General features: G+C 40.0%; 1 protein-coding gene across 2 annotated transcripts in view; it reads left to right on the top strand.

Moving 5' to 3' along the window:
* The window catches only part of PDE4D (phosphodiesterase 4D), a 1,555,180-nt gene that overhangs the window by 3,557 nt on the left and 1,537,004 nt on the right, over positions 1-14,619 (top strand). The window contains exon 2 of one of the 2 annotated variants that reach the window (XM_063664836.1): positions 8,565-8,728. The exons of the other annotated variant lie outside the window; for it this stretch is intronic. The gene's annotated coding sequence lies outside the window, so the exon portion shown is untranslated. The remainder of the gene's footprint in view (positions 1-8,564; positions 8,729-14,619) is intronic. 2 annotated transcript variants of the gene reach the window in all.

Genomic DNA, 14,619 nt, shown 5'->3' with positions numbered 1-14,619 from the left:
GTCATAACTATGGTTGCATTCAAAACAAAAAACATGAAATAAGACAAAAGGGGAACTTGATAATAATAAAGGATATAATTCACAATGCAATTCAATACGATAAATAAATTGGCATGGAAAACATGGTGTCAAAGCTACGAAAATAGGAATAGCCAGAAATCCTTTAGCAGTAGAAAACTTTAATGCTTATCTTTTAACTATGGAGAAATCATATAAAAAAAAGCAAGGATAGTTTTAGTAGCTTTACAACAAACTATATACTATGAAGACAGATTACACTTTCCTTTCAAGTATTAATGGAGCAGTTACAAAAATTAACTACATATTAAGCCACAAAGAAAACTGCAATGCAGTCCATCAAATAGAAATAGTACAGACATTATCTCATGCCAACGCAAAACTTCAGATGTTAAAGAGAGAGAAAAAATAACTTTACATCCTGGAAATTAAAGAGCACTCTCTATATAATTTTTCAGTCTCAAAGAGAAAGTCATCACTAAAAATGCAGAATATTTGGAAAGCAACACGAATTAAAACATTGTATATTAGAGACTATGAGATCTTGTTACAGCAGTACTTAGAGGAAAGTTCATAACTTTAAATACTTGTAACAAATAAGAATTAAATTAAATGAATTAAGCATCCAATATCAGAATGTATTAAGTAAAATAAAGACAAGGCAGAATAGAAATTAGTAAAAATAAAAACAAATTAATTAATTTGGAAAATTTAAAAAATGCCAAAATAAAGTCTTTGAGTTGTGTTTGAAAAATTTTTAAGTAAAACTGTTTGTTATGCTCTTTTTTTGAAATGATAACTTTTTAATTGTGGTTAAAAATATAAACCTAAATTTGCTATTTTAGCTATTTAAAAATATACAAATCGATGGCATTAATTATATGCAAATGTTGTACAATCATCACCAATATTGATTTCTGAACTTTTTCATCACCTCAGCAACTCCGTGTCCTCTAAGCAGTAACTCCCCATTCTCCCTACCCCCCAGCCCCTGGTAACCTTCAGTCTACCTTTTGTGTCTATGAGGCCTATTCTAGATATTTCATATAAGTGGAATAATATAATATTTGTCATTTTTTTGTCTGGCTTATTTCACTTAGCATGTATCAGAACTTCATTCCTTTTTATATATGAATAATATTCTATTGTACATAACATACCACATTCTGTTTATACAATTGATTTTGTTATGTGCTCTTGGATGGTTTTACCTTTTAGCTATTGTGAATAATGGTGCAACACCCATCTTTTTTTTAAAAGGGAAAAAGCAGAAATAGATGATATAAGAAAACAAGAATTGAGAAATAATTATAGATAGAGAAAATTAAAGGAGATTATAGGACTTATATGTACCATAAGCAAATAAATGTAAAAACCTGGAAAAAATATGAATTTCTAGAAAAGATAAAGTTCTAAGGCTGGCCCCAGAAAAGTTCGAAAATCTAAAGAGACCAATTACAATAGAAAAAACAGGAAAGTCAGGCTATCCCTCTTCCAAACTACTAGGCACAGATATTTCTACAGGTGAGCTCTTCATAACCTTAATGACTCAATCACTCTAATGCTTTTAAAATTCTTCTAGAAGAAAAGACTCTAGTTACTTTTTATAAAGTGGAGGTTACATTGGTGTCAGTCTGCCACAGAACAACAAAAATAATAAAAAGAAAGTCTAATGTCTCTTGTGACTATTGATACAAACATCTTCAATAGAATACTAGCAAACATATTCCAGGAGGACAGTAGAATATCCTTCCTTTCAGGAAAGGGAGGATAGTTTAATATTAGGAAATCTATTGATATTGTTTAACATCCTAGTATATATCAAAACAGTAAAACCATAGGCCCGCACTCATGGTTGCTGAAAATGTTTGCTATAAAATTAAAATCCATTATTGATTGTGAAAAAACACCTCATCAAATAGAACTAAATTTATATCACATGAATAAAATATATTTGTCTTACCTCAAAAGCCAGGTCATGTTTAATGGGCAAACCATACATTCACATTAAATTGGGACAAAGATGCCATTACCACAACATTATTGAACATTGGTCTTGAGGTACTAACCAACTTTTAGATAAGAGAAAGAAGAGTGGTATGTACAAGCTGGAAAGGAGGAGGTAAGATAATCTTATTTGCAAATAATGTAACTCTGTGCCTTGAAAACCCAAGAAAGTTAACTGAAAGATCACTGCCAACAATAGTAAAAAAATAATAATAATAAGAGAATTCAGTAGTGTGGCTAGAATAGTCTTTACACACGTAAACAACAATTGGTGCTAAGATATGCAAGAAAGGACTGTATGCCCAGAGAAGCTAATTCTACAGTTTATATGGAAAAATGAAAAAAGCAAGAAAAGCTAGGAAACATCTTGAATCAGAATAATAATGAGAAGCATCAATGCTCTGATGAACACATATTATAGAGTTATAATCATTACAGCACTATGGTAGTGGTGCACAGATAGCTACATCAATGGAACAGAGGAGAAAGTTCTTTTTTTTTTGTAGATCACGGTAAAAAATAGTTTGAAAAGCCACTTTCCTATGTATGTCATATGTAAATTTTACATAAAAATACATGCACATATATACTTGCATATACATAGAACAGCTTTGGAACTATATTCAAGAAATGCAACAGTGGTTGGGTGATGGGGTAGGAAGTAGTGTTATATTTCACTATATTTTTTGTGTACCTTTGAATTTTGCACTATTTGTGGTATTATTTCTTTAAAAAAGCAATTTATTTTATTATTTTTTTCAACCCAGCACAGAATCTGAACATAGTAGATAATACATAGGATGGATATGGAATGATCTGCTTGGATCACTCCAAGCAAGGCATCTGAACTATTCACATGGTTGTGTTTGGAAGCTCCTAGGGTCTAAACACTGTAAGATTTCAGAGATTTATACCAGATCAGACTCATAAACATTTGATTTTCCCCATTTTTCAAGATTTTTTCCCCTCTGGCCTTTCATTTATTCATTTAGTCTTCAGTAGAGAGGCCAGGGGATGGCTTGGATTTAGGGGCTTAACCACCTCCATCTTCATCAGCTCCATTCAGCTGAAGCTGTTGCTGTTCTTCTGAAAAAATCCAAGGAGCTTCCCAATAAATACGCAATCTCTGTAAAAGCAGTGTGTTTGCAAACACAGCTGCAAGAAAAGCCTCCTGCAGCAAGTATATAAAAAGGTGCTCAATATCACTAATCAGGCAGATGCAAATCAAAACCACAGTTATCACCTCACACCTGTGAGAGTGACTATTATAAAAAACACAAGAGATAACAAGTGTTAGCCAGAATATGCATAAAAGGGAACCTTGTATACTGTTGGTGGGAATACAGAGGCCATTGTGGAAAATAATATGGAGGTTCTACAAAAAATTAAAAATAAAATTCTTATATGAGCCAGCAATCCTGTTTCTTAGTGTATATGTCCAAAGAAAATGAAATCACCTCATAGAGATATCTGTGCCCCCATGTTTCACAGCATTATTCACAATAGCCAAGATATAGAAACAACCTTTGGCTGTCAATAGATGAATGGATAAAGAAATTGTGTGTGTGTGTGTGTGTGTGTGTGTATACACACATATACAATGGAATATTATTCAGTCTTAAAAAAGGACATCCTGCCATTTGTGTCAACATGAATGGATCAAGAGGAAAATTATACTATATGAAATAAGTCAGACGCAGAAAAAAAATACTACATGGTCTCACTTATATGCGAAATTAAAAAAAAAAGAAACAAAATTCAAAGATGTAGAAACAGAGTAAAAAGGTGGTTACCAGGGGTAGGAAACGTGGGGGAGTGGGGAGATGGAGGTCAAAGGGTACAAAGTTTCATTTATGTAGAATAAATAAGCCTAGAGAACTAATGTATAGCATGAAGACTGTAGGTAATAGTATTTTATTTCATAAGGGAATTTGCTAACAGAGTGGATTTTAGGTAATTCTACTACACACACACACACGCACGCACACACAAAAGGTAACTGTGTTCCATGATAGATATGCTAATTTGCTTGATGTGGTAATCATGTCATTATGCATATTGTTAAATAAAATTATGGAAGCTCTCATTCTAGATCCCAACAAACCAAAGCAAAATGGAGTCCCACACGCTAAGTGCCACATGATTAAACTGAAATTTTAAGAAAGTAGGTAAATTTCCAAACAGACCAGATATTTTTGAAAACAGAAGATTCACAGAAACCAATTAGAAAGGGCCTAGTGAACCTGAGTCAGTATAATAAGGAAATCTCCACTGTTTTAACCCTTATAAGAAAAGTAACCTGAAGTAACCTGATGTTAACCGATCTGCCTTTTTCTATTATTCTGTTTCCTTGTTCCCACTTTACAAAAACCAATTGTTCTGCCATGCCCAGTGGAGCACTCATTCTATTTATAGAATAACATACTGCTGAATTCTAGAATCAGAAATAGAAGCCAATTAGATCTTAAAACTAAATTTGTTATAGTTTTGCCTTTTGACAATATGTATATGAAAACATCTTGTTAGGTATTGTCTTAGTCTGTTTTCTGTTGCTATAACAGAATACCACAAACGGTAATTTATACAGAAAGAAGTTTATTTGGCTTACAGTTCTGGAGGCTGGGAAGTCCGAGAGCATGGTGCCAGCATCTGGTGAGGGTCCTTCATGGTGAAAGGGTGGAAGGTGGAAGTAAGCACTAGAAACAGAGAGCAAATGGAGGCCGAACTTATCCTTTTATCAGGAACCCACTCGTGGGGCTCTGCCCTCATGACCTAATCACCTCTTAAAGGGCCCACCTCCCAATACCATTACATTGGCGATGAAATTTCCACATGAGTTTTGAAGGGGGCATTCAAATCATATCAAGAAAAAAAAAAAAGAGTCAAGTCCCCTAGGCTTCTCTTCTAGGTAGATTCCTGCTTCAGTCCCTTCCTATATAGAAACTCTGGAGTTTCCCCTACCTCATACTCTTGCCTGTTTTCCGTGGCTCCAAGAGAAAAGGAATATCCTCTTTTCTTCTGAAAAAGCACTATAGTTTATTGATCAGCACCAAGTGTGTTTAACTTCAGTTTCAGATGGCAACTCACACACAGATGTGTTTATGTTGCCCTTTATCAGTATTATCATTGGCAAAGCCTTTGGTAAGCAACAGGAGAAGTGGCTAAACAGAATAATTCCAGGCTTGAAGTTCCTTTTTTCATCTGGTTCCCTCTGGGAAAAGGCTATGAAAGCTAAGGGTGGTGGCCAAGTCCCAAAGGCCAAAGTCACCATCAAACATTTTCTGAGAATCTACCAAAAACACAGGTCTGTATTCGGTCAATATGCACACAGTTGTGCTGGGAAGGAATGAAGCTTTCAAATACGAGAACTGTACCTGAAAAATGTTTGCCATCAGTTCTTTGAAATGAAACTCTAAGCTGGGAAGAACTCTCTGCTTAGGGGAAGTAGGACTAAAACTTGACTTTTGATTTGGAGAGCATTCAAAAGACTCTAAGCTCATGAGTGCTCAATTTGTAACTTTTTGCCTTTGAAAAAACTATAGGCGGGTGCAGTTATACCTGTAATCCCAGCACTTTGGGAGGCCGAGGTGGGTGGATCACTTGAGCCCAGGAATTCAAGATCAGCCTAGGCAACATTGCGAAACCCCATCTCCACTAAAAATACAAAAATTAGCCAGGTGTGGTGGTGCGTTCCTGCATGCCAGCTACTGGGGAGGCTCAGGTGAGAGGATTGATTGAGCCTGAGAGGTTGAGGCTACAGTGATCTGTGATGGCACCACTGTACTCCAGCCTGGGCAACACAAAGGCCCTATCTCAGAAACAACAACAACAACAAAGAAGCAACAAAAGGGAATTTGTACTTTTAGCCATAGAGCCTTCAAGTTTGTTATAACCACTGAGGAGAAAACCCTTCATTTCTACTTCATTCCTAAAATGGGTTAATCACTGATTATACATAGAAAATTTACTCAAATAAAAAAAACGACCAACAGATTTTACCTTTGAATATATTTTCTTGGTATATATTTTAGGTTCTGGTAGCAAAAGGTGCAGAGATAAGGAATATGACATGGGTTATTTATTGCACTCTGCATACAGCAGCAATAATGCTTTTCCAAAAAATTCTTTTTGCTGAAGTCCCTTTTTCGCTTAAGTCTCTTTTCCTAAAAAATCTTTTTGCTTAAGTCCCTTTGTTGCTGCCCACATCATTTGATTTCCCACAGCAAATTATTATAAGCCTGCATTATCCTGTTTCTCCTCCTCCTCTGAATCTTCCTCTCCATCAGCAGGATTTCTGTTTTCTTTCTTTGCCAACTAGCTGTGTGGCTAAGAGTAAGTCACTGGAGTCTCACTGTCCCTTTGTCTGTAAAATTGTGGTTTTGGAATAAGAAGGGTCCTGGCCTACTATGGGGTGTATCAGAGTCAGGGTGAAAGGGTCTTAAGGTATTTGAAAATAAAGCAGCAGATAAGCTTGACATGGAGAGCAGCCTGCCTCCGGCTCTGTTTTCTCCATTTCCTTCGGAGTGAAAAGCTGGCCGTCAGCAAGCAGATTCAGTGCTCACATTGTGGCCACATGATCAAAGGAAGCAATAGTTTTTTTTTTTTTTTTTGAGACGGAGTCTCGCACCGTCGCCCAGGCTGGAGTGCAATGGCACGATCTCGGCTCACTGCAATCTCCGCCTCCTGGGTTCATGCCATTCTCCTGCCTCAGCCTTCCAAGTAGCCAGGACTACTGGCACCCACCCCCATGCCAGGCAAATTTTTTTTTTTTTTTTTTTTTGTATTTTTAGCAGAGACGGGGTTTCACCGTGTTAGCCAGGGTAGTCTCGGGCTCCTGACCTCGTGATCCACCAGCCTGGGCCTCCCAAAGTGCTGGGATTACAGGCGTGATCTACCACGCCTGGCAGAAATACTATCTTTTAAGATCTAAAGTAAATCGTTTCAAAGTTACTGTTTCTTTTTTTGTTGTTATTGAACTTATTTCAAAAATTTAAATAACATTAAAGGAAGGCATAAGATTTTTATGGCTATCCAAAAGCTGGATTTTTAAAAAAAAGTAATAAGGATTTCTAAGTCAATTTCCAGCTCTGAAAATCATATTGTGTCCGGAATTTTTGGGTTCTTGGTCTCACTGACTTCAAGAATGAAGCCACAGACCCTCATGGTGAGTGTTACAGTTCTTAAAGACAGTGTGTCTGGAGTTTGTTCCTTCTGATGTTCGGATGTGTTCGGAGTTTCTTCCTTCTGGTGGGTTCGTGGTCTTGCTGGCTCAGGAGCGAAGCTGCAGACCTTCATGGTGAGTGTTACAGCTCATAAAGGCAGTGTGGACCCAAAGAGTGAGCAGCAGCAAGATTTATTGCAAAGAGCGAAAGAACAAACCTTCCACAGCCTGTAAGGGGACCTCAGTGGGTTGCCACTGCCCCATGGGCAGCCTGCTTTTAGTCTCTTATCTGGCCCCACCCACATCCTGCTGATTGGTCCATTTTACAGAGAGCCGATTGGTCTGTTTTACAGAGAGCTGATTGGTCCGTTTTGACACGGTGCTGATTGGTGCATTTACAATCCCTTAGTTAGACACAAAAGTTCTCTACCTCCCCACCAGATTAGCTAGATACAGTGTCCATTGGTGTATTTACAAACCCTGAGCTAGACAGAGTGCTGATTGGTGCATTTACAAACCTTGAGCTAGATACAGAGTGCTGATTGGTGTATTTACAATCCCTTAGCTAGACATAAAGATTCTCCAAGTCCCCACCAGACTCAGGAGCCCAGCTGGCTTCACCCAGTGGATCTCGCACTGGGGCTGCAGGTGGAGCCACCTGCCAGTCCCGCGCTGTGTGCCCCCCACTCCTCAGCCCTTGGGCGGTGGATGGGACTGGGCGCTGTGGAGCAGGGAGTGGCGCTCCTTGGGGAGGCTCCGGCAGCGCAGGAGCCCACAGCAAGGGCGGGGGGAAGGGGAAGGGGGTGAGGGGGGAAGGGGGTGAGGGGGGAAGGGGGAGGGGGGAGGTGGGGAGGGTGGGGAAGGTGGGGGAAGACGGGGAGACTCAGGCATGGTGGGCTGCAGGTCCTGAGCCCTGCCCCACGGGGAGGCAGCTAAGGCTAAGGCCCACGAGAAATCGAGCACAGCAGCTGCTGGCCCAGGTTCTAAACCCCTCACTTCCTGGGGCGTGCCGGCCGTCCAGCCAGCTGCTCCGAATGCGGGCCGCTGAGCCCACTCCCACCCGGAACTCACGCTGGCCCGCAAGCCCCGCACAGCCCGGGTTCCACACCTGTGCCTCTACCTCCACACCTCCCTACAAGCTGAGGGAGCCGGCTCCAGCCTTGGCCAGCCCAGAAATGGGCTCCCACAGTGCAGTGGCGGGCTGAAGGGCTCCTCAAGCATGGCAAGAGTGGGCACCAAGGCCGAGGAGGCACCGAGAGTGAGCGAGGGCTGCAAGGGCTGCCAGCACGCTGTCACCTCTCAATATGATCTGTGAACATGTGCCCTTTCTCAGTTCAGAAAGCCATTTAGAGCAAATGTACTTATTTACTTTACCCAGGCTCTGCTTACTCCTCTCCTCTCCAAGCCATCTCCTCCATTGGAAATGCTCTTCCCTGCCATTTTTGACAGACCCTGAGCCTCCTGGCCTCCCTGCCTGAGATGCATTATAGTCTATCTGACCTGGACCACTGCATGCAGCTTGGGAGCCTCCCTGTCTTTAAGGTATGGGGCAAAATATAGATGAGAGTAGCAACGCATTAGGAGTAGTAGTAATAGTAGTACAAACAAAAATAATAATTTTTATGATAGTAGTAGCTAACATTTGTTGAACTCCTTTTATGTGCCAAGCATTTTATGTTTATTATCTTACCACCCTTGACAAGGACCTTATGAGGTGGGTACTATCAACCCAGTTTCTCAGAAGGGGAAACTGAGGCTTATAAAGAGTATACAACTTGCTCCAAGTGGTAACTAGTGGAGACAGGATTTAAACCTAGGCTCTTCAACACCCCATAACCTCTGCATTTAGTTGCTGTTCATAAACAGTCACCTGCGTATGTTCATCTTGCTTTTACCTGTGTTCATCCCATCTTTTTTGTGAAAATCCTGGAAAGCAGGTCGTGTCTTCTTTCATTCTGAGCTGTAACAATATATGCTCAGAAAACATTTCTGTTCAACCTGCATGAAGTACAAGGCAGGCTGAAATGTAAAGAAATACATAAATTACCCTGAGGAAGAGCAAATCCTTTCGTATAACTTTTTCCTGGCATTACCTCTTAGGGGAAAAGAATTCTCAAGCAAGCTGTAACTGAGCTGGTTACCAAAATCAGAATGAATTCTCCCCAGTCACGGGGGACATTCCATAAGCCTTTGGGGTGAGGTCTATTTTAAGGATTTTGTTCAAGTTCCTCCTCGTTTCCTGGCCATGCTGCCCAGCACTTCAATTGGCTAATAGGGATTCTGAATAAGAAAGATACAGGCAGCTCACTTGGAAGTTACGTTAAGGACTAATAAAGATCTTGGAGTGATTTTCAACAAGATAAGATCAGCATCCTAGTATTGAGTTATTTTGCTACATTAATTAATTTCAATTTGTTCTAATGGTCTTTGGCCTCCTGCTTAAATGCCAATTGAGGCAACAGATTAATTCCCCTTAAATAGTGGCATGTCATGTCTTGTTACTTAGTTCTGGGTTTTATAAAGTAAGAGCGAAGATGGATATTTATCAATCGAGCAGATTTCTGTGTTGTGTCCTCTAAAGCCCCTGGGGTCAGTGTCTCACTGTAGCATCACTAACACCTTTTATGGAATCAAGTGATTAATAAATGTGTCCTAATGGGACTGTGATGTTTCTGGGTGTTCATTGTAGACACCTTAAGAATTAGTCTCAAGAGTAGCTCAGTTATTAAGTGATTTTGGGGTTGCATCATGTCAGGGAAACAATCAAGAAGAAACTATTTTAATAGCGTAAATTTCTCTGAGATAGTGAAGATAAAAGAATGCTACCAGTTTACCCACTCCTTACTGTCTGAGTCAGAAGAAGGTGGAACATCCTATTTCTTCTTTACCTCTCTTACCTCACTCAGAAAATTTTGACTATTTCTGCTTTTAGTTCTCTTTTTACAGTCCACCATTTTTGGAAGATGACTTTCTCCCTGTCATCTTAGAATAAAAGGCCCAAAGGAAGAAAAGAACAAGATATGCTCAGGAGTTACCTGTGATGACTTCCTCTCCCTTGCCTCGGGCACTGGCCCACCACTCCTTTTTCATTCTCAGTTCTTTATCTATTTCCTTTTCTATTCCCTGCTCCTTTCCTATTGTCCTGACTTGCATGACACTGGCAAGCTACAAAATGGGAACAATAGCAACTGCCTTAGAAGGCTGACAGGATTCACCGGAAGCACCCTGAGCAGAGTCTAATTCCTAATGAGTGGTCCCTACATGTTAGGATCATTTTCTTTCCTTTTGAGTTTCTGGTTTCTTGGCCTCTGGTCTTAGCCTCCTTCAATATATTCTACATAGGTAATCAGATTCACCTTCAAACAATGCTATTTTGATCTTGTCATCTGGTGAAGAAAAAATAAAACCTTCAGTGGCTTTCTAAGACTATGAAATCAAATTCAAATGTCTCATTATGGTATTCAAGGCTTCTGTAATCTCCCCTCAGCCTGTGGCTCTTACTGATGCCCATTCTTCTGTTGCTCAGGATGCTTTGGGCTGTAGCCACTAGGTTGACCAGCATCCTGATGATGCTGATAAAAGTGCTCAAGGACATTTTGGGAATTTTTGCTTTAGTGTTATCTAGGATGCTACTGTATGCAATACATATTTTTATGTATAAATCTTATTTCTGTCTATACTAGTTGCCTTGAAACAAAAACTGGGCCTTTGTATCTGTGCAGGCTACAAAGGCTTGACACTGCTAGCCTTAGAAAGGCCTGCTTGCCAGGTTAGCCTTTGGTTGGTAACTGGGAACTGGGCCCTTGGAGGGCTCTCAGTCAACAGTCAATTGGTAAGTGTGGTTCACTGTGCCTAGACTTTTGTGCAAACAACACAGTTTATGCTTGAACACCTGCTCCCCTTCTTGGAGTCTGGAATATTTTGTTGTGCTAGGCAGAGGGTGCCTATGTGATCAGCCCCATGAAAAACCTTGGGCACCGAGTTTCTAAAAAGAAGCTTCTGTGGGCTGAAACGTCATATACAAGTTGCTGCATTTTCCTTGCTGTACTCTATGTGGTCTCCCATGGTAGGCAGAAGCATAAGGAAATCTGCACATAAAATCATTCAGACTCTGCCTGTGGCTCTTCCTTATGATCTGGCTGTGTATCCTTATTATATCACTAGAATAAATCTTAGCTTTAAGTACTGCCATACACTGAGTCTCATGGGTCCTTCTAGAGATGTCCAAATGTAGGGGGTGGGGGTCTTGGGTACCCCTGACACAGTATCTCTTTCAAAACAAATTCTTAGAGTAGGTTCTTAATAAATATTTTGTGATTGAGCATCACAAATCTCCCAAACATTGTAGATGCTTAAAACATTTAAACACTTTTGTTTCTTTTTACCATTTTTGATTTTTTTGGGCACCTTTAAGTTTTTTTTTTTATATGCCATCAGGCCAACATTTATAATATATGGTAGATCTGAGATGTTGTTTTACTGCCTACAAAGAATTGTTCTAGTTTTGCCTATTTATTTTCTTTTACTTCCCGATATTTCAGACACTGTTAGATCTTGCCAGAGCAGTTCTTTTGGGCTTTTGTGATACAGAATCATTGAATAAGGTAGAGGGTCAGAAGGGCACAGGTTTGAGGACTAGGTCTGGGAGATCAGTTTTGATGGGAGGGTATGAAGGAGAGAGGCACGTGACAGGGCTTGTGTGATGTGACATGACCACATGAAAGGAAGGGGCTTTGTGAATTGTTGCTGCAGACTGAGATTCCTTTTCACAGCATTTGAGAAATAACAGAAAGAGAATTTGTTATTTTGAAATGACTTCTTGGCGGCTGAGTTGTTTTCATTTGATAATGACCCCTCTCTAATACCAAGTCATGGTTTGCAGTGTACGTCTTAGGGTTTTCACAGATTTTATTTGATGATAGGGACCATATCATTTGTTCTAGATTTAGCATGTGAAATTCCCAGTAAATTCTTGGTGACAATGACTGATTGCTTCATTCATAAACATTTATTGAATACTTTCTGTGTGCCAAGCATCGTGTGTAGAGGATACAGAGATGAGCAGAAATAGGTCCCTATTCACATCATAGAGGGGAGGCTGACTCACACGCACACATTTCCAATCAGATATGGTGAATACTAGTGGTGGAAGGTGGGAGCCCAGAGGACAGCATCTCATCCACTGGGACATTGCTTCCTATGAGGCTTGTCCTGCATTTCATGGCCTTACATTTCACTGATGTATTTATCTAGTGCTACTGATAAATCACTTATAATTAGTTTTTTATTGTCTAAGTATCAATTTTAGCTGATGTTTTTTTTTAACCTTTCTTTAGTTGCTGCCTACATAATTTCCTTAGAATTAAAGCATCAATAATGGACCTTTGCAAAAATAAGCACTTTCTAACACCAATGTGCCATCCATTAGCAAAGGAGGCCATTAGCAAAGTCTAATTCATAGACTGCCTCTGATTTTGCATTTTAAACTTGCTAATATTTAGCTCACAGTGTGATTTTCCCAAGGTCACACACCTAGTTGGTGGTGAATTGCCATAATTTTGCAATTCATATTATTTTGCATGTATCTCATTTTATTTGTATTCTGTGCCAATCTCTCTGATATTGAATGTAAGTTTATTGAGTGCAGATGTCTGTGTTTTTATTTTTGTGTCCCTAGTGCCTAACATATTGTCTAGGGGGGAAAAGACTTGTTAGATAAACAATTAGATGATCTATTAGGATTCTGTAGAGAAACAAAACCAATAGGAAGTATATAGATACATAAGAGGAGATTTATTGTGGAAATTGGCTCAGGCAATTATGGAGGCTGAAAAGTCTCACAATATGTCATCTTGAAGCTGGAGAACCAGGAAAGCCAGTGGTATAATTCAGTCTGAGTCCAAAGGTCTGAGAACCAGGGGAGCCAATGGCATAACTTCCAGTCTGATGCCAAAGGCCTGAGAAACTTCAGGGGAGAATCTGAAGGCCCAAGAACTAGGAACTCCAATGTCAGAGCAGGAGAAGATGGATGTCCCAGCTCAAGGAAAGAGAGTTCACCTTCTTCTGCCTTATTGTTGTATCTAAACTCTCAATAAATTGGATGATGCTGGCTCACATTTGTGAGGGCAGATTTTCTTTATTTAGTCTACTGATTCAAATGCTAATTTCCCCCAGAAACACCCTGACAGACACATCCAGAAATAATATTTTACCAGCTATCTGAGCATCCCTAAGGCCAACCAAGTTGACACATAAAATTAATAATCACAGATGATAGTAATGAAAAGAAAAAACTTGGATTTCTGCTTTTTTGTCTTCATGAGATATTTTCCACTATATCACATGGATATATTTTCCACTTGGATATAGTAGAAAATATGCATGGAAAAATGCATCTGTTATTTATTGAGCAAATATTGTACTTGAGGCACTCTGCTAGGCACTGTATTGAACAAAGATGATTAAGACAATGTACCTTTCCTAAAGCACAGAAACCATAAGATAAATACACAAATGACTGCAGTGCAAGGTAGAATATACAAATACACAACTAAGCAAATCTGAGAATGGGGCTTTCACACATTGTGGGAGAATGAGAGAAAGCTTCATGGAGGAGGTAACTTTTGACCTAAACCTTGGAGCAGGAGCACTTGAGTTCCAGAGGTTAATAAAAAAAATGAAGGCAGAGGGAGAGAGGGCAGGGTGGGCAAAGGGAAAAACAGGAAATAGAAATGTGAGTCATTTTTAGAAAATTGTGGGACGTCTCTTTTAGCTGTGGTGTATGAAGTGTGTGTATGTTGGGGGAATAGAGCAAAGTAAGGATTAAAAGTCAAGTTTCCAGGCGATGTTGCCTGGCCAAGCTCAGGGCTTTGTACTTGGTTCATCAGCATTGATGTGTTTTTTGTTTTGTTTTGTTTTTTTTGACAGAGTCTCTCTCTGTCACCAGTCTGGAGTGCAGTGGTGCAATCTTGGCTCACTGCAACCTCTGCCTCTGGGTTCCAGCAATTCTCCTGCCTCAGCCTGCCAAGTAGCTGGGACTACAGGCGTGCGCCACCACGCCCAGCTAATTTTTGTATTTTTAGTAGAGACGGGGCTTCACCATGTTGGCCAGGATGGTCTCGATCTCTTGACCTTGTGATCCACCCGCCTCGGCCTCCCAAAGTCCTGGGATTATAGGCGTGAGCCACCGCGCCCGGCCACATTTATGGGTTTTAAATATGAGAGTGACAACATCAGGTTATTGGGCAGCAGGAGGTGGGCTGGTTTTGAAAGGCAGGTGAATGAGGCAGTGAGATAAGTTGGGAGGGGCTGCAATAGTTCAGAAACAAGATAGGGTGCAAGTAAATCACAGGTGGCACCAGAGATGAAGAGGAAGGGGCAGTGTGACAGCTTTGGTGCATGACACAACATGGGAAATGCAGGACTGAGAAGAG

The sequence above is a fragment of the Pongo pygmaeus genome, chromosome 4 (genome assembly GCF_028885625.2).
Source record: "Pongo pygmaeus isolate AG05252 chromosome 4, NHGRI_mPonPyg2-v2.0_pri, whole genome shotgun sequence".
Lineage (NCBI taxonomy): Eukaryota > Metazoa > Chordata > Mammalia > Primates > Hominidae > Pongo > Pongo pygmaeus.
The sequence above is the reverse complement of the archived record's forward strand: the minus strand, read 5'-3'. Positions and strand labels throughout refer to the sequence as shown.